The following is a 22,782-nucleotide window of genomic DNA, read 5'->3' as shown; positions in this document are numbered from 1 at the left end:
GTGTGATGGCGCAGCAGCTTCCACAGTACCTGGATGAAGCTGTCTATCTAGATCCGCTCCAGTCCGGCTTCAGGCCTGGGCACAGCACAGAAACGGCATTGGTCGCGTTGGTGGATGATATCCGGAGGGCTCGGGATAGGGGTTGTTCCTCTATCCTGGTCCTGTTAGATCTCTCAGTGGCTTTTGATACCATCAACCATGGTATCATGTTGCACCAGTTGGAGGGGTTGGGGTGGGGGGCACCGTTTTGCAGTCGTTCTCCTCCTACCTCTCTGACCGGTTCCAATCTGTGTTGGCAGGGGGGCAGCGGTCGACCCCGAGGCACCTTGTTTGTGGGGTGCCACAAGGGTCGGCCCTCTCACCCCTTCTGTTCAACATTTATGTAAAGCCGCTGGGTGAGATCATCCGTGGCTTTGGGGTGGAGTTCCATCAGTATGCTGATGACACTCAGCTGTACATCTCCACCCCAGGCCACCCCAACGATGCCCTTGAAATGATGTCTCGGTGCCTGGAGGCTGTGCAGGCCTGGATGGGGAGAAACAGGCTCCGACTCAACCCTTCGAAGACCGAGTAGCTGTGGCTTCTGGCATCCCGATATAGCCAGCTGGTGCTATCGCTGGTTATTGGGGGCGAATCAGAACTTGGGCATCCTCCTGGATGCACGGCTGTTTTTAGAAGAGTGTATGATGGCCGTGGCCAGGAAGGCTTTTTATCAGGTCCGCCTGATATACCAGTTGTGTCCCTTTCTGGATTGGGACTCCCTATGCACGGTCATTCAGGCACTTGTCTCTTCCCCCCTGGACTACTGCAATGCTCTCTACATGGGGAGCGACATGGCGCTCCCATATAACACCTCTCCTGCGTGAGCTGCACTGGCTCTCGGTGGTCTTCCGGGTGCGCTTCAAGGTGTTGGTTCTCACCTTTAAAGCGCTCCATGGCTTAGGGCCAGGGTATTTACGAGACCGCCTGCTGCTACCGATAACCTCCCACCGGCCAATACGCTCTCACAGAGAGGGCCTCCTCAGGGTGCCGTCATCAAGCAATGTCGGCTGGCAGCCCCCAGGAGGAGAGCCTTCTCTGTGGGAGCACCCGCCCTCTGGAATGAGCTACCTCCCGGAATACGGCTGATTCTGGATCTCCGCACTTTCCGTAAGGCCCTGAAGACATTTTTATTTCAGCAAGCCGGCCTGGCCTGAATAGGTTTTAGGGGTTTTTTAATTGTATTGCTAGGGGTTTTAAATTGGGGCGGCCGTTTAATTTAATTTATTTTTAATTCTTTTAACTTTTATATTGTATGTTATTTTAATTCTCAGCTGTTCACCGCCCTGAGTTCCTTCGGGGAGAAGGGCGGGATATAAATTTAATAAATAAATAAATAAATAAATAAATAAATAAATAAATAAATAAATAAATAAATAATGGGGCTCTCCTTGGGGTACACCTGGAGGCTCCAGTTGGTCCAGAATGCGGCCGCGTGGAGGATTATGGGAGCGATGGGGCGCTCCCATGTGACACCTCTACTGCGCGAGCTGCACTGGCTTCCGGTGGTCTTCTGGGTGTGCTTCAAGGTGTTGGTGACCACCTTTAAAGCGCTCCATGGCTTAGGGCCGGGGTATCTACGAGACCGCCTTCTGCTGCCAATAGACCTCCCACTGGCCAGTTCGCTCACACAGAGAGGGCCTCCTCAGGGTGCCGTTGGCCAGACAATGTCAGCTGGCGACCCCCAGGGGGAGAGCCTTCTCTGTGGCGGCACCTGACCTCTGGAACGACCTACCCCCAGAGATATGCATGATACCAGACCTCTGGACTTTTCGTCGGGCCCTGGAAACACATCTATTTCATCTGGCTGGGCTGGCTTGATCCCATCCTTTCGGTTTTAATTTGAAATTGGTTTTAACTGGGTTGTTTTAAATTGAGGGCCAACATTATTTAATGTACTTTAAACTGTTTTTTAAATTTTATATGTTATGTTTTATCTTGGCTGTTCACCGCCCTGAGTCCTGTTGGAGAAGGGCGGTATAAAAATTAAATAAATAAAAAATAAAAATAAAATAAGTCTCTGCTATTACCTAACTAAAAAGCTTATCTTTTCTGGACTTTGTATGAGTCTAAAAAGAAAATCATTAAACTTAGTGTTTGGGCAGACACCTGATAAAAGGCAGGCTGTTTCAATGAACATCAGATGGACAATGTCTCATTAGATCATCAGGGTCTGATTAGGTTGAAAGCATTTCTTTTAAATATGTTCTATTATTGTACAGTCCTATTATTCATTACCTTTGCAAGGAAAAAAAAACAATTTAATGTTTCTTCCCCTGCTTGAGAAAACTGGTTGGTATGGACACTCATAAATCATTAAAGCCAGAACATAAATATAATTATTATATTTATTATTATAAATGTATTATCAATAAAAGGTTCCAAAATATTGTATGATAATCCAAGTGTAAAATAGAGAATATAATATCGTGATCACTTGATCTGTGCATATGTTTAGTGAAGGTTCTAAATATCTTCATACTTTTGTAGTACCCTTTTATGCTTGGTTATAATTCTTTACCTAAAGGTAAAGACCTAAGGAAGATATTTTTGACAAAAAAGACCAAAACATTAAAGAGAAAGAGAAAGAGAGAGAGAGAGAGAGAGATGGTGGGAGGGAGGAAGGGAGGGAGGGAGGGAAGGAGAGAGCGAGAGCAAGAGCGAGAGCTGTATTGTAGGAATCGTGGTTTATTCCTTTTTGGGCATGTGGGATACAGCCATCCAGCAGAATTCCAGAACATTTTTCTTCTACTCTAATGATTACATGCATGAATTAGGTACTGTAGGAAACAAGAAAACATAACCAAGTTTTCTCATCCCAGTTGTACTATTTTGACACTAAATCAAACCATTCCTTTTGGTTCCTCAGGCATTTACAATTTTGGCACAGCAAATCAACTTTATTGGATATCAAATGCTCCAATAGTGAAGTATTATGACAATTTCTTGGGCAACCCAGGAAGAGAGAGAGAGAAAGGAGATTGATTTAATTTTTCTTCAGAAAATATTTCCTTTGCACCATCCATCCTTTCTGCTCTAGCTCAGAGAGAGAATCCCTTTAAGAACCTTCATGATCCATGTTTCCCAACCTGGCCAAGTTTGAGATGGGTGACTTCCAGGGCTGGGTCCTACTTACCTTTAGTACTGGTTCACAACGGGGCTCTTCTGTGCATGCGCAGAAGCGTTCTGATGATGACAGGGGTGATGGGCGGAACCTCCATCCGGTTTTACTACCGGTTCTATAGAACTGGTCCGAACCAGGGGCAACCCACCACTGGTGACTTCAATTCCCAGAATAACTCAGCCAGTTTCCCTTGTCTGGGAAATTCTGGGAGTTGAAGTCTACCCCTCTTAAATCTGCCAAGATTGAGAAATGCTTATTCTAGATCATATATGATCATCGCTTCCTTATTTCAGAAAGCAATAGAATTTGGGTAGAAAATAGGAGGGAATGTTGTTTCCTATGTCAAGGGAATTTAGGAATTTAGGGTCCTAAACATTATGCTCTTATATACATTTTTAATGCTTTGATTGTTTGTCAATTGAGTTTAAAAAAACAATTAGTCTCTTTTATCCTAATTGTATCACTATTATTTTATTTATTTATTTATTTATTTATTTATTTATTTATTTATTTATTTATTTATTTATTTATTGGTTCGATTTATATGCCGCCCTTCTCCGGAGACTCATGGTGGCTTACAATGCGTTAAGCAATAGCCTTCATATTGTATATACCTACCTTTGCATATACCTGCTTAGTAGGGCTTTCGGCCCCCCATAAGCAGTGTTCTTTTTATACAAAGTCAGCTTAGTGCCCCCAAAATCCGGGTCCTCATTTTACCTACCTCGGAAGGATGGAAGGCTGAGTCAACCTTGAGCCTGATGAGATTTGAACTTGCAGTAATTGCAGGCAGCTGGCAGTTAAGTGCTACTTAGTAGCACTTTAGTCTGCTGCACCACCAAGGCTCCTTCATATATGATCTAAGCGTAGTACATAAAATTATCTGCTACAATGTCCTACTTGTCAGTGACTACTTCAGTTTCAACCACAGCAATACATGAGCACACAATAGATACAAACTTAAGGGAAACCGCTCCAAACTCAATTGTAGAAAATATGACTTCAGCAACAAAGTAGTTAATGCCTGGAATGCACTATCTGACTCTGTGGTTTCTTCCCCAAACCCCCACAACTTTAACCTTAGACTGTCTACTGTTGACTCAGCCCATTCCTAAAAGGTCTGTAAGGGGCGTGCATAAGCACACCAACATGCCTAGGTCCCTGTCCTAATGTCCCCTTTTATTCATATCCACTTCATGTATTCATAATCATGTTTATACTTAAATCTGTTATCTAATACATGCGTGACAAAAATAAATAAATAAATAAATAAATAAATAAATAAATAATATAAAAAGGTAAAGGCTTCTCTTGTCCAATCATTTTTGACTGTAGAGGGCAGTGTTCATCTGTTTTTTAGCTGAGGCAGTCAGTGTTGTTAGAAGATCCTTTCATGGTCATGTGGCCAGCATGACTATACGCCAAAGTGCATGCAATGTGTTACCTTCCCACAGGAGTGGTACCTATTTATCTATCCACATCTTCATGCTTTCAGTCTGCTAGGTTGGCAGGAGCTGGGGCAAGTAATGGGAACTCACCCTGTCTCATGGCTTGGATCTCAAACCCAGGCTGTCAGTTTTCCAACTAACAAGCTCAGTGTCTTTAACCACTGACCTATCATGCTACCTCTTGATCATATGAAGTTAGTACTTTTATGATATCATGTACTTTACATTATAATTAGAAGGATGCAAATTTAAATATACCATAATTAGACTAACAGACCAAATCTTGAATAAAATCAATTTTCCCAAATTATTATATGCTGGATAACTTGAAAAATTAAATTAGATTATGGATGTAAAATGGGATCAGATATATTTTCTATTGTAACTTCTAAATTATTTCTTTTTATTTCTTTTTATTTTATTTATTTTATTTCTTCGTTGAATAAAATCTGCCACTGAATCTTGACAAGCTCAGGACAGATGGTTCATCTATGTTTACATTCACAATAGGATTTCCTTTGATATTTGAAAGGTTCTCATGTCATCTGACCTTAAAGTGACTTCAGAACTTTCATGAACCAATTTGTGAGACGTTGAGAATCCCAAGAATTGCTGCCAATTCAGAAAGCTTCCCTTTGGGACAACCATTGAGGATTAACACCTGCTAAATGGAAATAACAACCCATTAGAGTTCCTTGATTTTTTTTTTTAAAAATAAAATTATAGAATATCTAACTTTTCTTTCTGATTCTCCAAGGTAAAACTTTTGTGGTTAAAGCACCTACTGTATGTTGAAGAACATAGTTTTTTCCCCCAAAATCAAAATGCTTAAACAAAAATATTTTTTATTGCATGGATCTAATAAATACCTGAGTTTTATATTCAATTCCTATCTAAGCATTAAACATTTATTTAACTGTTCTAAATACTAGGTAATTATGTCTTAAGATATAACAATGGGAAGAATCACTCTTTCAACAGACTTTTTGAGATGTCTCCAATATATCCCATGATGGTATTTTTCAGTTGTTAGATAACATTTGCCTTTTGGCATTTTTTCCACAGTTAGAATTATACACGAGAGAGATAGCTAAACTTCAAAGGACTAAAGAGCCAGGGGAGGGTGGGAGATGGCCACACATAAAGCTGCCCTGCTCCTCCAAACCCCTTTAGTAGCCAGACAAGGTCACTGATCAGGGTAATTTGCAGGAAAAGTCAATTTCTCAAGTACCCAAAGCAGGTGTTATGCCATTCTAGGACAATTTACTAAGACCAAATTGAGGAAGTTGAAAAAAGCAAAGGTCATGATACACAGGAAGAAATGAGGAAAGTAAATCCCTTTGACTGTATTTTTAACTCTTTTTCAACCACAATATATTTACAAACTCAAGGCTGTTTCCACTTTAAAGAGAATTGGAGGATTTTGTGTTTTTTTTGGAGATGTATTTACAAGAAAAGAGGTGGTGGGCTGAAGAAACATTCCTTGCACCGTGAAATAGTTTATTTTAGCAAAAGTAAGGCAATTTTAAAAATGTGGGAGGGATTGTACAGGGACTGTATCAAAGTAAAGTTAATGAAATGATGCACATAAAGACATCTCTTGAGAGAAAAATATACTTTTACATGTTAAAAGTCAGAGAACCTTTATTGAATTCCATGAAACTATATATCTAAAAAACACTGCTTCTTAACTGTTTCAGTTTTGGAGTTTTTAGGAACTACTTTTGTTCCTAAAATTTGCAGTGCATCCACCTCTCCTTTATTTTAGCTAAACTGTGGTCTTTCAGAGAATTCTAAAATTAATAGTCCAACACCAGGCTCCAACAGCCATTTGTAATTCAGCTTTGGAGAAGGGCTTATGGTTTTAATTGCTGATGTCTCTTTACCTATTCAGCTTAGTTTACAACTATTTCTTCCATTGTCAAAGTGTACCCCAGTATAGGATGTCTAGAATGAACCAATAGGACGAGCTACCTCATTAAGGTCAAATATCAGTTGGGTAGATACGTAAAGATAAAAGTTTTGACAGTTTAAATTTTAACACAGAAAATTATATGATAAAAATTAGGGAGAGGGCCTATTCAGCCAGGTAAGGTTATTAGAAAATGTACATTTATATAAACTCAAATTATTGTTCCTTTATGTGTTCAGCACATAATTCTGATCTTATAAAATAGCCCCTTCTCATTTCTGCAGATTTAAAAGATTAGAATAGCATCCGCTCTGTTGCATCTATAATGTACTCTGAACAACTAACTTCTATGTCTGAGCAAGCATTTTAATGCAACTGGTCTTCTGTTTGGAGTATTATTTAGAATTTTAGACTGCATATTCTAGTTTATATTTTTAGACTCCTTTTCCCCCCCTCCATTATTAACTAAAATTACCTAAATACTAACTATGTGATTATATCACATGGATAAATTGGTAAGTATAATTTATTTAATACCTAAGAAATATATTCTTCTGTAAGGTGACTGTGTGTGTTTTCATGTGTTTTCATATATTCTTTCCTTTTCTCCTTCTTGGAGGTAGGGTTAAAACCACTTTCCCATTGCTTGAAAAAAATAAAACAATTCAGCTTTTTTTTTTTTTTAAGATTAATATTAGTTACATCTGAAGGCTGGAAACAATCAAGATGCTGAATGCTTTGTATTCCTAGACTGTGAAATCAGAAGATGAGCATGAATGACCTGGCTTGATTATTCAGACAGAGAAATAAATAAATATAGTAAAGCACACAAACAAAGCTTCCCCACCTGCAAGAATGCCCAATCTGTTAAAAGGAATTGCATCCCAAAGGGAATCAAGACATGACACCAGTGGCTCCTCTACGCATGCAGCTGGGGGGATTGCTTAGCCTCCAGCAAGGTCAGGAGCATCAAGTAAAGTGCACAAAGAGAGACCTCCACTCCTGTGTTTGGAGAAAAACATAGCTAAATGGCAGCTGAACTGCAGCTGCATCTTGACAAGCTATTGGTCCTTTTTCAACATATTAGATAGTGGCCTTCCTCAACCTGGTGTTCCCTCCAAATGTGTTAGATGCCCCCAATCCTAGCTGAGATGGTCATGCTGGTATGAGAGGATAGAAGTTGCAGTAAAGACATCGGGTAGAGGTGGTAGAGGCTACTGTGATCTCATAAGTAAAGGGTCCTTGTTGCTCTCTGAGCTTGGTTGCTTTCTTACAGGCATTTCATTACCCAAACTAAGTAACAGTCTGCAAGAAAACAATTAGAGAGCAACAAGGACCCCTCATTTCAATCCTGAGCTACTAATATTTTCCTTTATTGATCTTGTAAGTGCTTTTGAAATGTGTAACCATTTCATTTGCTCAAACTGTTAGTGAATGGAGCTAATGTCCCTGATTGTTTTGGTCCTTCTGAAATAAAATTTCTGTTCTAGCAGAAATTTATGGCTTAGATTAGTTTAAAGTGAACTTCAGATGTGTTACTAGCAAAGCTTAGTTTCAGATGGAACAAAAAACCAACAAAAGAAAACAATTCTGTTCAACAGATAGCTGGAGAGTTAACTTAATCTTAATCAATTGAAGGTAACTGATTTCAAATCAGATTTACCTTTTTTTCCATGATCACATGGACCTGTGACCTACCAGTTTTTCTCCATGTTCATATCAATTACTTTTTGGAGTATGTCACTGGAATTCCCATTCAAATACCAAGCAAAGCCCTCAACCAGGAACAAGTTGATTAGGTTAATAGGCAGTAATAGGCATTTACTGTACATTTACTAACAATCAGCAATGTTTGAGTTTCAGTATATGCTCCTGTGCTAAGGCAGGGTCTTATTGACTGAACCAATGGATGAAGAAGAAGTGAGATTTTTAAAAAATATGGTAGTCATAAAGATTATCATCAGGATATAGAATTGTGCAAATAAAACCTTTCATCCCCAAAATAAAAAAAATATTATTTAACACAAAAATTTCAACACATAAGTTTCTTCTGTAATTTACACTTCCACATTGCTAATAACATTTTCTTCTGAAATATTTCTGAGTCTCACGTTTCTGAAATTCCTGGATTTTGGGATAATAAATATGACATTCCCAAAATGATCTTTAACGCCTCTTGATTTTTTAAATAAATAAACTACTTCAAAAAAGTATACCTGTCATGTAAATGGATGACTGATTAAATTGAGATAAACAGATTTTTAAAATGTAGCAAGACTGTGATTTAAATGCCATTAATAGCTGGTAGACTGATAGGGATATGGAAGACTACATGAACCACTAAGAAGCAAAATTTAATAATGGTGATAGATTTGGGTTTGTTTGTGTTATTGTTATTCTTCTAAAAATGAGAACATACATTTTGTTTATTGATGTAAACATACACTAGCTCCAAATTGCAAATGCATAGGGTTGTGAAGTATACAAATGCTATTATAAATAACTGGAAAATAAATATTTATATTTATTTAATAAAAAATAATATGTTTAAGAAAAAAGACTCAGGTTTAACAATGACAGCATGAGTTTTAAAAGAACTATAGCTGTTGCTGTTCATTTTTTCTCTTTAGTGATATAATTTAATTATCATATAGGCACAAACATTTGTTCCAGGGCTGGGTGCTTCACATCTGTTAGCAAAGATTTGATTAGGGCTACACAAATGCACCAGATTAGAGCATCTCGTTGGTGAAATTCAAACCACCTGGATATTTTAACAACATCAATAAGAAGAATTCTCTTCTTCCAAATCAGTAAATCCAAGTTATATTAAAAAGAATTAATTAATGAGTTCCAGAGAGGCAAAACAAACATTTGACAATGAATCATATTATCAAAGTGTTTGTGTGAGATCCTTCTCAGCTTATGTTTAGATGTCAAATTATATTACCAAAACTAAACAATCCACTTGACTGATTTCTTAATGCAATAAATGTCAGTGTTATATATACTTATTTTGGAAATTATATGATAAACAGTGGCAGAAAAATTTCACTACAGCAATCCTTAAAACAGTGGGTGATAACACTGCATGAGAATCCAAGTATTGCTTTTTATTTTTCTGCCTTGTTTTAACTTTCATACAGCTACTTAAAACACAGGAATTTCTTACCTAAACTTTCATACTTTTGAGATGAATTTTCTTTCCAACATTACAGTTGCATGTATAGAATTACAAATAGTGGCACTGCAAAAGTAGAGAAATAGTGGCAATTCCTCTCTGCTGTTCAGCTTCTATAAACAGATGTCATCAGTCAGGCAGCCAAACACCCAATCACTTTTGAATCCTTTTGAAGCTGCTTGTTCTGCTATTCAGTGTCTAATATCATCTATTTATGAAATCTTCCAATTTACTTCACTGAAATATAGCCGATGCAGGAGAAGCTGAGATGTTTTAAGGATGGATTTAAACCTTGTTTGCAATACTATTCTCTGTAATTCTGTGTATGTAACTATAGTGTTGAAAGTGTCATCCATTTTATCATCAAGGAAACCTGCTACAAAGTTTTCAGTTCACCTGAAAAGTTTAACCTTATGTGTCCAAGTTATAGTCAGAATTAGTAGAAGGTGGTCTGATCATTAGCATTATGGAAAGAATGACTTAGCTTTAATAGTCACTTTTAAGCAGGATGGCTTGTGACCCTTAAAATCATATATATATACTTGTATCTTGCTTTTTACTGTGGAAACTGACTCATAGAAGGTATGGTTTTTATGGGTAGAAATATATAAATTATGTATGTATCTTGGATTATTAAAAGATGACAGTATTATAACGACATTAATTTCGGTATATCATCCTTAAGCAATTATGCAAAACTGCAAAGTTGTACAAATTAAGACTTTGAACTGCAGTGGATTTATGTTGTGAAGACTCTACTCATGCTCCTTCTTCCCAGCAGACAGTGCCCAGGGGTTGAGGAGTGAGGACATAAAAAAAGGCAAGATGACACATGCCACAATTTCCTTTCTGCGGTTTTTTTTTTAACCTTCTTCCATAGCACATACCTAAAAAAAAAATGATATTATAGTTTTTTATTTCATATATGAAAAGACTTTCAAGTTTAAGTTGAAGTCATCAAATAGAGGTGGCAATGTGTGAATGTGTGTGTAGTATAGGCATACCTAATACTGTATATGGTTCCATGGTTGACAGATTATCACTTGGAAGTTCACTGTGTATAAATAATTTTCAGGTCTATACTGAGTAGCATAGATAAAATTTCCATTTATTCTATGGATTGAAAATAAGGTAGAACCAAATAGAGTAATAGGAATTTGTGTAGATTTAATCTGATGCAAAGTTTAGCATCTTTATTATTAGAAGAAACCAGCAAATCCTAAAATAGTATCATTGGATAGTAATAAACATGAAAAAAGTTTTCTGATTCAAATTATTAAAATAATTAACACTGTGAAAATAGCATAAATTAGACAAGTATCATTATTCGATTGTAAACGAATTATAAACTGGGGCATTGATTAAGTACAAAAAATAAGGATCATTTCTCATTTGCTATCCTGAAGCACTATGAAAACTGTATCATTTATGATAGATGTTCAGAATACGTTATCAGAATAAGCATGCTTCAGTAGATCTCTGTATATTGTGATGTTTAATTCTTATAACATTTAACGTATTAAAACAGCTTTTGATGATTTTAAAGTGATCTTTCATACGGCTTATTATTAACCAATTTACTTGGCTAACCTAAGTGAGAGTAATATATTAGATAGTTCCATCTGTCAACTGATGAAATACCAAGCTGTCAAGCACCACAAGAATAAGCATGCTTAAAAGCTTTCTCAGGCAATATAATTAATCTATTTAATTTTTAACATAATAATTAGAACAAATGAAATTATGCATGGTTATATTTGTTTAAAGAATTGTCCAAAGCAGCTTTGTTAGAATTTCAGAAAATGATATTCCTAAGGATGTGTAAGATGCACACCTTAACTGTCAATACTATGTTTTGACTACAGATAACTAGAACCAAGTGTATTCTCTCTCTGCAGTTTGCAGAGACTTAGAAATGTCGTGGCCCCCAGCAGATTACAATCTCTGATTAATCCTGCTCTGACTGTTGTGATGCATTAAGGTTTTATGCAGTAAACTCTACTGATAGAATGAATTTCCCTTTTCAGCTTTTCATATCTCCCCTACCCCATCTTTCTCAGGAAAGGAGAAGAAACTGTAGCCTTTAGGACTGTAACTGCCCAGCTGCAATATCACTAGTGATAAAATAATAAATTTTATAGACTTAATCACAACCCATCAGAATTTTTTAAATAAAAGCAAGAAACCATGCCGATCCCTATACAAAGGTACAAAACAACTGATCAATAACTATTCCATATGTTCAGAAAATCCATAAAAGCAGTTCATGGTCCATGGACAGTAGACAACACCTAAAACATTTGTATCCTATTTTTATCTTAGGGACAAAGTCAGAGAATCCAATGGACAAGGAAAGAGCATTTGTCACACTTACTGGCATTCTATCCAATGCTGCAGTAAAAGAGTGATGTTTGTACAGTTAATAATGATAAAAATGATCAGTAATCTCATCATAGACAATGATGTCATTAAGAGCACATCACATAGGGCACTGGCTTTCCCACTGTTGCTCTAGGGAGGGTGCCTGTAACAGCAATGGAAGACAAACCAATGTATTTGTTGCTTGAAAGGTGGGAAAGAAAGAAGTTTTATCTATCCTTTCATGTCAGATTCCTTTGCCTATTGTGGTAGGCAGGAAACTGTGTGCTTGAATTGCTGTTGGGAGGTTTAAGGATTCAGTCTTTAGGCATTAGTTTGAACTGTATTCTGGAAGTATCAATCCTGCATGGAAGAATCAGGCATATTGCTGAAGTCTTGCTCTCCCTTTGTCTTATCTAGTGGTTGTTTTATTTTGTAAGAAAATTCCCAACGAAAAATACTGTTAGATACTGAAAGACTGAAAGGTTTTCCCTCTGGTCCGTTGTTTGAGTGGGAAAAATACTCAAATGTGATTGGCTGAACCCCCTGACAGCTCCCTATATAAGGGCAAGCTGTCAGAGAGTGTTAAGGGTGTTCAAGGATCATGCCCAATAACTCCAACATGCAGGTATTCTTTAAATCAATAGTCTTTATTTACAAGGCATCTTATCATTGCAGGTACAGATCTGGAACTACACCAGGACCGCATGGCTGGACCTTAAGTACCCCCTGGGCGTGGCTAAGGTAAGGAGGGGTCATTGGGTTAGGGTGGACCTTGAGGGTTGGCCTGTCCAGCCCCCCTGCCCCTAGCCCTGGATCTGAGGCAAGGCATTTATCCCTGACAAAACCCCCTCTAAATGCCTGGCCGAGGTGCCCTTGGATGGTATGTACCTGGGATGTTGTTTTTGAGAGGACACCCAATTTTGATGTCAGATATGTATGCTGTTTATTTTGCAATGGTTTTGTTAAAATGTCTGCTGTCTGTTCTTCTGTATCACAGTGTATAACCCTTATGAATCCTATGCTTGCGAATTGTCTAACGTATTTATACTTTATGTCGATATGTCTCGACCTCTGACCAACTGCTTTGGCCTTTGATATTTCCACAGTGGCTTTATTGTCCTCGTGTATAGTAATTGGGTAGTTGGGTTCGGCCCATATGTTTGTGAGCAGGTCATCAAACCAGACCAGGTTGTTGGTGGCTTTGGACAAACATATGTATTCGGCCTCTGTTATGGATGTGGCTACCAGGTCCTGTTTGCCCGTGTACCAATGTACTGGGCTGTTATTGAGGAAGAATATGTAACCTGAGGTGCTGTTCCTGCTTTTCACGTCCCCAGCCCAGTCAGCATCAGCGTAGCATGTGAGTGTGGGTCTTGTGGCGTTCTCGGGCTCTAGTGATAGGCAGGCGTTGGCGCTATGCTTTAGGTACCTTAATACCCTTTTGATGGCTTCCCAGTGGTATACAGTGGGGTTACCTACATGTCGAGATAGCAAGTTAACTGGCAGGGCAATGTCGGGCCTTGTCCAGTTCGCAATGTATAATAGAGAACCTATGGTGGATCTGTATAATGTATTGTCCTTGAATGCCTCAGCCTCATTGTACATGTCCTTTATGAAGTCTGGTTGCATTGGTGTCTCACACGTTTTAGCGTTTGTCATATTGCATTTGTGTAATAGTTCCAATATTTTGTCTTTCTGTGATAGTTGGAAGCCTTTGTCAGTCTTTGTAATCTGTACCCCCAAGTATTTATCCACTTTACCCAATATCTTCAGTGAGAAGTGTCTCCCCAGCTCGTTGGTGAAGTCATTGCATTTGCTGGACTGCTCGCTGATGTACAGTATGTCATCCACATATATTAAGACATACTCGACAGAGTTGCCCACCTTCTTAGTGAAGAAGCAGTTGTCGGCCAAGGTGGCTGAGAACCCCATGGATTTCAGAGTCTTGGACAGGCATTCGTACCAGCGTTTCCCTGATTGTTTGAGTCCATACAAGCTTCTGTTCAGGACCCAGGTTTCCCCCTTCCTGGTACTCTGGCTAGGTGGCGCTCTTACATATATCTCCTTATCGAGCTCAGCATGCAGGTAAGCGGTTTGTACATCGAATTGGTGTACTTCTAGTCCAAGTAGTGATGCAATTATCAATGCACATTTTACGCTTTCAGCCCTGATTGTGGGGGAGTATGTCTCTGTATAATCATCAGGGTATTTTTGGGCGAACCCTTGTGCCACCATCTAGCTTTGTAGAGGACTTTGTTTCCCTCTAATGTTTTGACTTTGTAGACCCACCTGGTGCCTATGGGTGTTTTACCTGCTGGGACTTCAGAGGGGATGTATACATTTAGTTCCCTCAGGCTGCTCATTTCCCTCTCCATAGCTTGTTCCCATTTTGTTCTTTCTCCCTCTGGTAGCTTCAGCACATCCTCATATGTATTGGGAGTTAATTGGTTAGTGTGGAGAGCTAACACGTAGTCCCCTAACCTTTTTGGCGCTTTACCCCTGTTTGCCCTAACTGGCCTGGCAGGGGGTGTCTCGGTGTCATGTAGGTACCTAGCTTCTTTCTCTGTGAGTGAATCCACTTTAATGCATGGGTGGTTCTCTTTCCATTCCTTCACTTGCACTTCCTGCCTCTTGGGTTTGCCCTTTTCCTGCTCTGTGGCCTTTCCTGTGTTATGTCCTATCACCTCTTGGTTATCTCCTGGTCCGTCCTTGCTAAGGGACACCTCGTTGAAGTGTATCTTGGACCAGTTGGCATTCTCGTGGAAGACAGCTGTTCGTGATACCACAAACCTGTTATTGCTGTCTATGAATCTGTATCCCTTCGTCCCTGGTTCGTATCCCATGAACCTCAACCTTCTGGATACTTTGTCTCCCTTATGTCTCAATTGCTTGGGGATGTGCACGTCGGCTGTGACCCTGAATATATGTAAGTGTGACACCTGTGGTTTCCTTTGGTACATCAACTCATATGGAGTTTTATTCAGTACGCTGGACCACAGCCTGTTTAATGTGTAGTTTGAATAGATGAATGCTTCTGACCAGAAATGCTGCCCTAAACTGGCATCCTCTAGTGCGCATCTCATCATGGTTTGTAGTGTTCCATTTTTCCATTCTATGACGCCATTTTGGAAGGAGGAGAATGGTGAAGATGTGCAATGGACTATCCTGCGTGCCTTCAGCCATCGCGAGAAGTCGCTCGACAAAAATTCAGATCCCCAGTCTGTCATTATTTGTCTGATCCTAGTGTTGTGTTGTGTTTCCACCCTTGCATAGAATTCCTTAAATTTTTGGAATACCTCATTTTTGTGCTTCAGGGTGTACACGAAACCATGGCGGCTGAAATCATCCACTATGATCAGGAAGAACCTCTTCCTCTACTTGATGGAGGGCCTTAGTGGCCCCACTAGGTCCATGTGTATGAGTTGGAAAGTTGAATTGGTTGTGCGTACTGACTTTTTGGGCCTGGGTTTGGTTCTTAATTAGGAGCTTTTACAAATAGAACACTCGAGATAGTTCTCACAATTTTTTATTTTTACACCTTCGGAGCATTCCATCATTTTCTGTACCACAGGAAAACTGATGTGCCCTAGTCTCCTATGTAACAGGTGTGCACAGTTGTCATACATTAATTTCCCTATCGCTGGCTTCTCCTTCCTGGGTATCCCCTGCTCACTTGAGTCGCTAGTGGTGTGTTCTTGACTGACCCCCTCTACTTCCTCATTTGTGTTGTTTGGGTTGTCGGGTTTTGCCCTCCGGTGATTGTTTACCTCGGGCTGTATGTCCCTGACTGGGTGGAAGAATGGCAGATCCCCACTGATCACTGTTCTTCCTATGCTTTTGCCCCCTCTAGTTACATGTGCCTTTCCTTCTTTGAATGTCACCTCGACATTGTTGTCCTTGCTCAGCTTTAGTGTGGCAAGGATATTGTAGGGTATATTTGGCACCAATAGCACTCCCTCTATCATCCCTATCCCTGGCACGTGTGTGTTACCTTTCCCTGTCACTTGCACATTGTCTGGTTAGCCACTTTTATTATAAAGTTCTCCTTTGTGAATGATGTCAGTGAGTTCTGGTCATATGTGGTGTGGTTTGTGGCTCCCGAGTCCAGTAGCCATGTGCCCTCCGTCCTGTCCTGATCGTTGTGTTGTTCTTGGTCTCCCAGTCCATACAGTGACCCAGTCTGGCTTTCCCTGGAGCTGTCCCTGCAATTTCTTCTGTCCCTAGGGCTAGGGGAGTCCCTGCGCCTGTGCCTGTCCTCTGGTGAGCGCCTGTCGTTGTACCTCGCCCTCTGTTCAGGTCTGTCCCTCCGGTGTGACCTGTCCCTGTCCCCTACGTTCTTAGGGCAGTTCCTTTTGTAGTGGTTTTTTGAACCACATATGTAGCACTCTGTGTTACTGTGACTCCTACCCTGTGGCTCAGCCCTTCTGCTGGGTCTCTGCTCTCTACGGCTTAGTGAGCGGTCTTTCCTGATGCTGTCTTCAGCTATGAGTTTGCTTGTTAGTAATTCCAGTGTGAGTTTCCCTGAGCCGAGGTTATCTATCTGTGTGATGGAAGTGTCCCAGCTGGGGTCCAGGGAATTCACTATAATGCTTATCATGGTCCTCTCACTTATGACCTCCCCCCTTTGTGTCAGTTGGGCCCTGGTGGCATTTAAGGACAGCAAATGCTCGCTCATTGGGGTCCCTGCCTTGAGTTTGGTGGCATAGAACTCTCTGGATAGTCTGGTGGTGCTTGCTACGCTTTGACAGTAAAATAGTTTGTGCATCCTCTGTATTACCTCTAGAGCAGTTAAGTGGTGGCTAATGCTAGGGTAAATGCTGGGGGTAATGCTAGCAATAACAATATAATAAGCTTTATGGTGGGTGCAATCTAATTCAAAAGTCCAAGGTTTTTCTGGGGGGTCAGTGACTAGGGATAATAGGTCTTCCTTCAGCAGGGCGACTTGGAGCTGCTGGTTCCAGTCCAGGAAATTCTCCCCATCTAGCCTTAGTTTGGGAAAGTCACTTGGTAAAGTCCCTGAATTGTAGTTTAAATTACTTATATTGTGTCGCTGTCCATGGTTTCTCACATAAGGATACTCGCAATAAGGCAGGGGGATGACTGTGGCAAGTCTGAACTGACTTGCTTCTATGTGTCTGCATCGGTCTAGCTCTATGTCTTGTTCCGTTTCTCTTGCAGGGAGGCACTGCGCATGCCTGAAGTTATTTCAGCCCAGCCGCCGTGGACTGAGGAGCTCGTCCCTGCTGCTCCCGGGTGGAGGCCCCAATCTTCCGGATGGGCCTTCGGTTCCACTTTGGCCGGCCTCGCTTGGTCGTAGCTGCCTCGGATCGCCGTCTGGATCTCCAGGAAGCGGTGAGGGTCGTCGGCGAAGGTCGGAAGTCCCGCTGGGGCTGTGAATGGTCCCGGATGGCCCGGCCTCGCGTGGATGCTGCCTCCGGGTGTCGGGCCGAGTCCCCTGCCCGCCGATGGCCGTCCCCTGCCTGCTGACGGTCCCGTGGATCCTGGGTCTGGTCCCGGTCGCCAGTTAGGTGAGTATTCCCATCGCCTTCGGTGCTCCGTCCCCATGGGGGGGCCTCCCGGGAATCGTTGGTAGCGTTGGGTTTGCACGGCGGCAATCTGCTCCCCTGGGTAGGCATTGGCGCTGGTTCCCGTCGCGTCGGTGTTTCCTCTGCGCTTCGGCCTGGCGCTGGAGTGGGTGTCCGGTAGCTTCATTTTGTCCCCTAGGGCCGCAGTGATCAGTTCGATTGCCCTGTTGACCTCGGGCTCGGTAGGCGAGCTCGTGGCTTTTGGTTTAGGGCTTTCTTGTCCGTCGCGGTAGTTTTGGGTGGTTACTCTCGAGTAGGCCCTGAGTCCCACCATGAGATTTAAATCTCGGGAATCTATTGGTGGTTGGTCGGCCATCTTTGGTGATGTCACCTTCCAAGATGGCCGCCGCAAAAAGGGCACGGATTCTTTTTCGGCCTTTTCGGTGGGCTTCTGGTGGGGGCAGTTTTTTCTTACCACGTCTTCGTCGCTGTAGTCCGACTCGTCTTCATCTTCCTCACTCGCTGCTTCGCAGCCTTTGACCAGGCTTCGGAGTTCCGCGATGAGGTCGGTGTTGCTTTGTGCCGAGTCTATCAGCTTCAGGAGTTTTTCTTTTAGGTTGTGCTTCTCTCTCGTTGGGCTCTCGTGTTCCTTCCACCCCTCGTCGTGTCTGATCGGGGTGCATGGGTGGTGGAGTAGGTTGCTTATTTTGGGTGCCTCTCCTTGCGTGTCTTCGCGTTGGGCAGGCCGTTCTGCCATCTTCTTGGTGAATACCCTGGTATTCACCCTGTCCGTCGTGGTCCTTTGCATGGAGCCCCCTGGCATGTCCTGGAGTATTAGGGTTGGGCTATTTAACCATCCTCTGCTACCATATTGTTAAGGATGTTCAAGGATCGTGCCCAATAACTCCAACATGCAGGTATTCTTTAAATCAATAGTCTTTATTTACAAGGCATCTTATCATTGCAGGTATAGATCTGGAACTACACCAGGACCGCATGGCTGGACCTTAAGTACCCCTGGGCGTGGCTAAGGTAAGGAGGGGTCATTGGGTTAGGGTGGACCTTGGTTGGCCTGTCCAGCCCCCCTGCCCCTAGCCCTGGATCTGAGGCAAGGCATTTATCCCTGACAGAGAGGCAAGCTGCTGGATTGTACATAGTTGCTGAATAAAGAGCTGTTGTCTGAAGACTGTCTCCAGTCTCTTCAATCACCCAACACTGGCAACAAAGGTGGGATTCTGAAGAAGAACTGAGGCAAAAATAGCTGACAACTATACATCCAGCCAGGTGGTCGGAAAGAACGGCGGCCATCTTGCACATCAAATTCAAAGTCAAAACACAGCGGCAAGCATGTCTGCGTTCTACCCACCTACACCTTTCAATCCAGCAAAGGAGAAATGGGACACTTATATGACCCAATTCGCATGCTTCATGGAAGCCAATGATCTCCTCAGGTTATTGGATAACCGAAAAAGGGCACTCTTCCTTAGTCATTGTGGCCACGGCATGTTTGACACAGCAGAATACCTGTCCGAACCAATTCCAGTGCAGTCTATACCATGGCAAGTACTTCAGAATGCCCTGAAGACTCACTACACTCTGGCACCATCCAAAATTGTGAGACACTATGAATTCAGGCACCGATTACAGATGGATGGCAAGTCCATCAACCAATATACTGTATAGCTGTGCTTCGAAAAGCCGCCGCTCATTGTGAGTTTAGAGACTTTGATGATATTTTGTTAGACCAGCACATTTGTGGCATGCAAGACTTCCGCCTGCAACACAGGCTTCTAGCTAAAACGAACCTGACTCTGCAGGCTGCATTAGATGAAGCAAGAGCCATGGAGTCGTCTAACAAAGCGGCTGAATCACACCAGAAACTCACTTCGGCCCCACAAGCAATAAAGCTTATGGCCACCATGCATAAGGACCATTACCAGGGCAAGGACTTCAAGGGAAGCGAGGACAAGGTCTATTGCACAGAGAGGAAGAAATCCACACAGCTAGAAAGCAGGCGGCAACCATGTGCCAGCTGCGGGGGTCAGCACCCAAAGAATTTTCTGCCGCTACAGAGATGCCATCTGCCGGCGATGTGACCGGAAAGGGCACCTAGTGAAAGTATGCAGGGCGAACTTGCCTGCCAATCGCCAAGCCGCCCCAGAGGTTGTCCTACCCGAGGCTCCAAAACCAGTTAAATGGCAAGGTTGGAAACCAAGGTGCGAAAACACCAACTCAGGGGCGCCTGAAGCCAACCAGACTACATGTGACGGTACAAATCAAGGGGTCCCCCTGTGAGATGGAAATCGACACCGGGTCATCGGTGAACATCATCTCCTGGCAAGCCCTGAAAAAAGCAGTCCCGAAAATCAAAAAGAATCAGCTGGATCGCCAGCAGCTACGACTCAGAGACTATCAAGGGAATTGCATTCCTGTGTTAGGCTGCGGAACCTTCACCGTGAAATTCAACAAGTTCCATGGAGACCTCCCGACCCTGCTCAAGTTAGACTGGTTTGAATCCCTCAGGGTGGGGGTAACAGGCATCAATGCAATTGCCAGCACTTGTTCAGACGACTTGATTCAAGAATTCCAGGATGTCTTTAGCCTGGAGCTTGGTAAGTATGTGGGCACCCCTATATCCTTTAGATTAAACCCCAATATTGTGTCTATACGCATGAAGCCCCGGAAGGTTCCCCTTGCGTTAAAACCTAAGATCAACCTAGAATTGTACAAACTAATCAGTCGAACCCAGTGTGGTTACAGGGAGAAGCCCGGCCAAGATCCTAATAGGCTGCCGGCTCAGATCGGTTCTAGACCGGGTTCACTCAAACTATGCAGCCGAAACAATTCAAGAGACAAAAAATAGCACCCAGGCCTTTAGCATTGGGCACCTGGTACACACCAAAAACTTTGCCGAAGGAACCCTATGACTACCAGGCAAGATAGAGAAAATAACCAGGCCCCAGTCATATTTAGTTAGACTAAACGGCGGGCATCAATGGAAGCAGCACATAGACCAACTACGTAGTCACCTCAGCCCAAATACTGACACCCCAGAATCAGACCAAAAAGAGCTAAACTCTAACCCCTCCTTGACAGACTCAAGGAGGGGTTGATGGAGCCAGAGTACGCACCTGAAGAACCGGGAATCCAGCAACATTCATGCCATGAACCAGTTCCAGTAGAATCCGAGGCCCCACCCTGAAAGTTCCAGAACCTCCCATGGGTGGACCAGAGGCAGCAGTAGACACAACCTTTCAGGCCGCTGCCGCCACACCAACTGAGTTGCGCAGGTCTGATAGGACCTGTAAACGCCCTGCCTATCTGTGTGACTCCGTATGCAGAGTGGATTGCTTCAACTAAGAGGGGAGGGGTGTCGATACTGAAAAATTGAAATGTTTTTCTCTGGTCTGTTGTTTGAGTGGGAAAAATACTCAAATGTGATTGGTTGAACTCCCTGACAGCTCCCTATATAAGGGCAAGCTGTCAGAGAGGCAAGCTGCTGGATTGTACATAGTTGCTGAATAAAGAGCTGTTGTCTGAAGCCAGTCTCCAGTCTCTTTAATCACCCAACTTAACAAATACAGTAAGAGCAGTAAGAAGGCTGTGATTTCTTTGGCTGCCTAATTAACCATCATGTCATGTCTATCTCTAAAATCTACATATGTATTTACAGTTATCAATATAACTCACTTCAAAGGACTTTGCATCCCACTAGGTAAAATCATACTAAATGGTTCTTTTTTTCATCCTTGGGCATCTTTTTGGTGAAAATCTACAATGTAGTTTTCCAGCTATGCACAACTTTCAAACCTCCTTCTAACTTTTCTATGGAAAAAATATTGGCAGCATGGTTGGTGCCACTCTGTGTTTACATGCCTGTTTAAAGTGTCATATTAAAATATTATAATTTATGTTCTTTAAGAAATCCACATCATGTCATATACATAAGCCTAAGAAACACTAGGCATTGTAAATTAATATAACTGGGCAAATGATTACCTACTATTTTAAAATCCACGTTAAAAGGGAGATATACTGAGAAGGAAGTAAGAACCTTGCCTTCTTGTACAAGAGAAACTTATGCAATAATAATATAACTAGAAATTAATCAACACAATGGGGTAAAAAAAGGGACATATTGAAAGAAAAAGCTGGGCAAATATTGAGACAGGAAAGGACTTGTGTGTGTGTGTGTGTGTTTTACACACAAGAGAGAAGGCACACAGAGAAGAATTAGCATAAGGGAGCAGAGGTTTAGTAAGATTAATACTTGAGCAGAAAGATCAAAGAGGAAAATGGAAAATATAATGAAGGCAGATAAAAAAAGACAAAACCATGAGGAGACTTAAAGGTTAAAGACGTTTAAACTTATAAACAATGGAGGAAATCAGTGGAGAGAAATATAGCATGATTGAAGTACAGAGTGTATAATTTTTAACAAGTAAAAGGATTGAAGCAGACGATGTGAAAATAAGAGACACAGAGACCAAAAGACAAAATTACATATATTTTTGAATGTTACAAATGTGGATTCCAACAAAACACTGCAGCAGCGTGAAATGGTTTTATTTACTGATCTATTTGTCCATCCATCCATCTGTCCATCCATCTACCCCTTATTTTGTGTCCCCATTTCATTTCTCAATCCATCTGGCTAGCCATATTCGCCATCCAATACTTTTTTCACAGCCACTAGGTACATGCTAGCCTCTTTCGGCTATTTTGGGGTACCCTAAAGTTTATTTTTGCAAGCCTCAAGATGTTTCCAAACTCTTTTCCAAGTGCATATGACACTCCAACCACATCAAGATTCACACTCACCTCTCAACTAGAAAATCAGAGGAAACATAGATAGACCTTTGCTGAAATCCTAATTGATTATGCACATTTTCAGTCAAGACAGATTGGTCCAGAATGTGACGGTTTCTGCTGCACCAGCTTTCACATACTGAAAATCTGGTTGAGTAAAATGAGGACCCAGATTGTTGGGGGCAATGTGCTGATTCTGTAAACCACTTAGAAAGGGCTGTAAAGCACTGTGAAGCGGTATATAAGTCTAAGTGCTATTGCTATTGCTATCCTCTTTAATAGAGTGAATCAAGAGTATTGGTTAGAAAGTCAGAATAGATTTGGACAGAACAGAGTCAAATAGCAATAGCACCAACAATAGTACTTAGACTTACCTACCGCAC

The 22,782-nt window shown here is 41.7% G+C and overlaps 1 long non-coding RNA gene across 1 annotated transcript in view; it reads left to right on the top strand.

The window, feature by feature from the left end:
- Positions 1-21,131, top strand: part of LOC132709451 (uncharacterized) — a 66,206-nt gene extending 45,075 nt beyond the window's left edge. The window contains exons 4-7 of the long non-coding RNA XR_015728666.1: positions 12,741-12,806; positions 17,244-17,593; positions 18,558-18,622; positions 18,721-21,131. This is a non-coding gene — a long non-coding RNA (uncharacterized LOC132709451). The remainder of the gene's footprint in view (positions 1-12,740; positions 12,807-17,243; positions 17,594-18,557; positions 18,623-18,720) is intronic.
- Positions 21,132-22,782: the final 1,651 nt, after the last annotated feature.

Source organism: Pantherophis guttatus, chromosome 6 (assembly GCF_059756535.1).
Source record: "Pantherophis guttatus breed Tessera chromosome 6, ASM5975653v1, whole genome shotgun sequence".
NCBI lineage: Eukaryota > Metazoa > Chordata > Lepidosauria > Squamata > Colubridae > Pantherophis > Pantherophis guttatus.
This window is presented reverse-complemented; position numbering and strand designations above follow the sequence as displayed.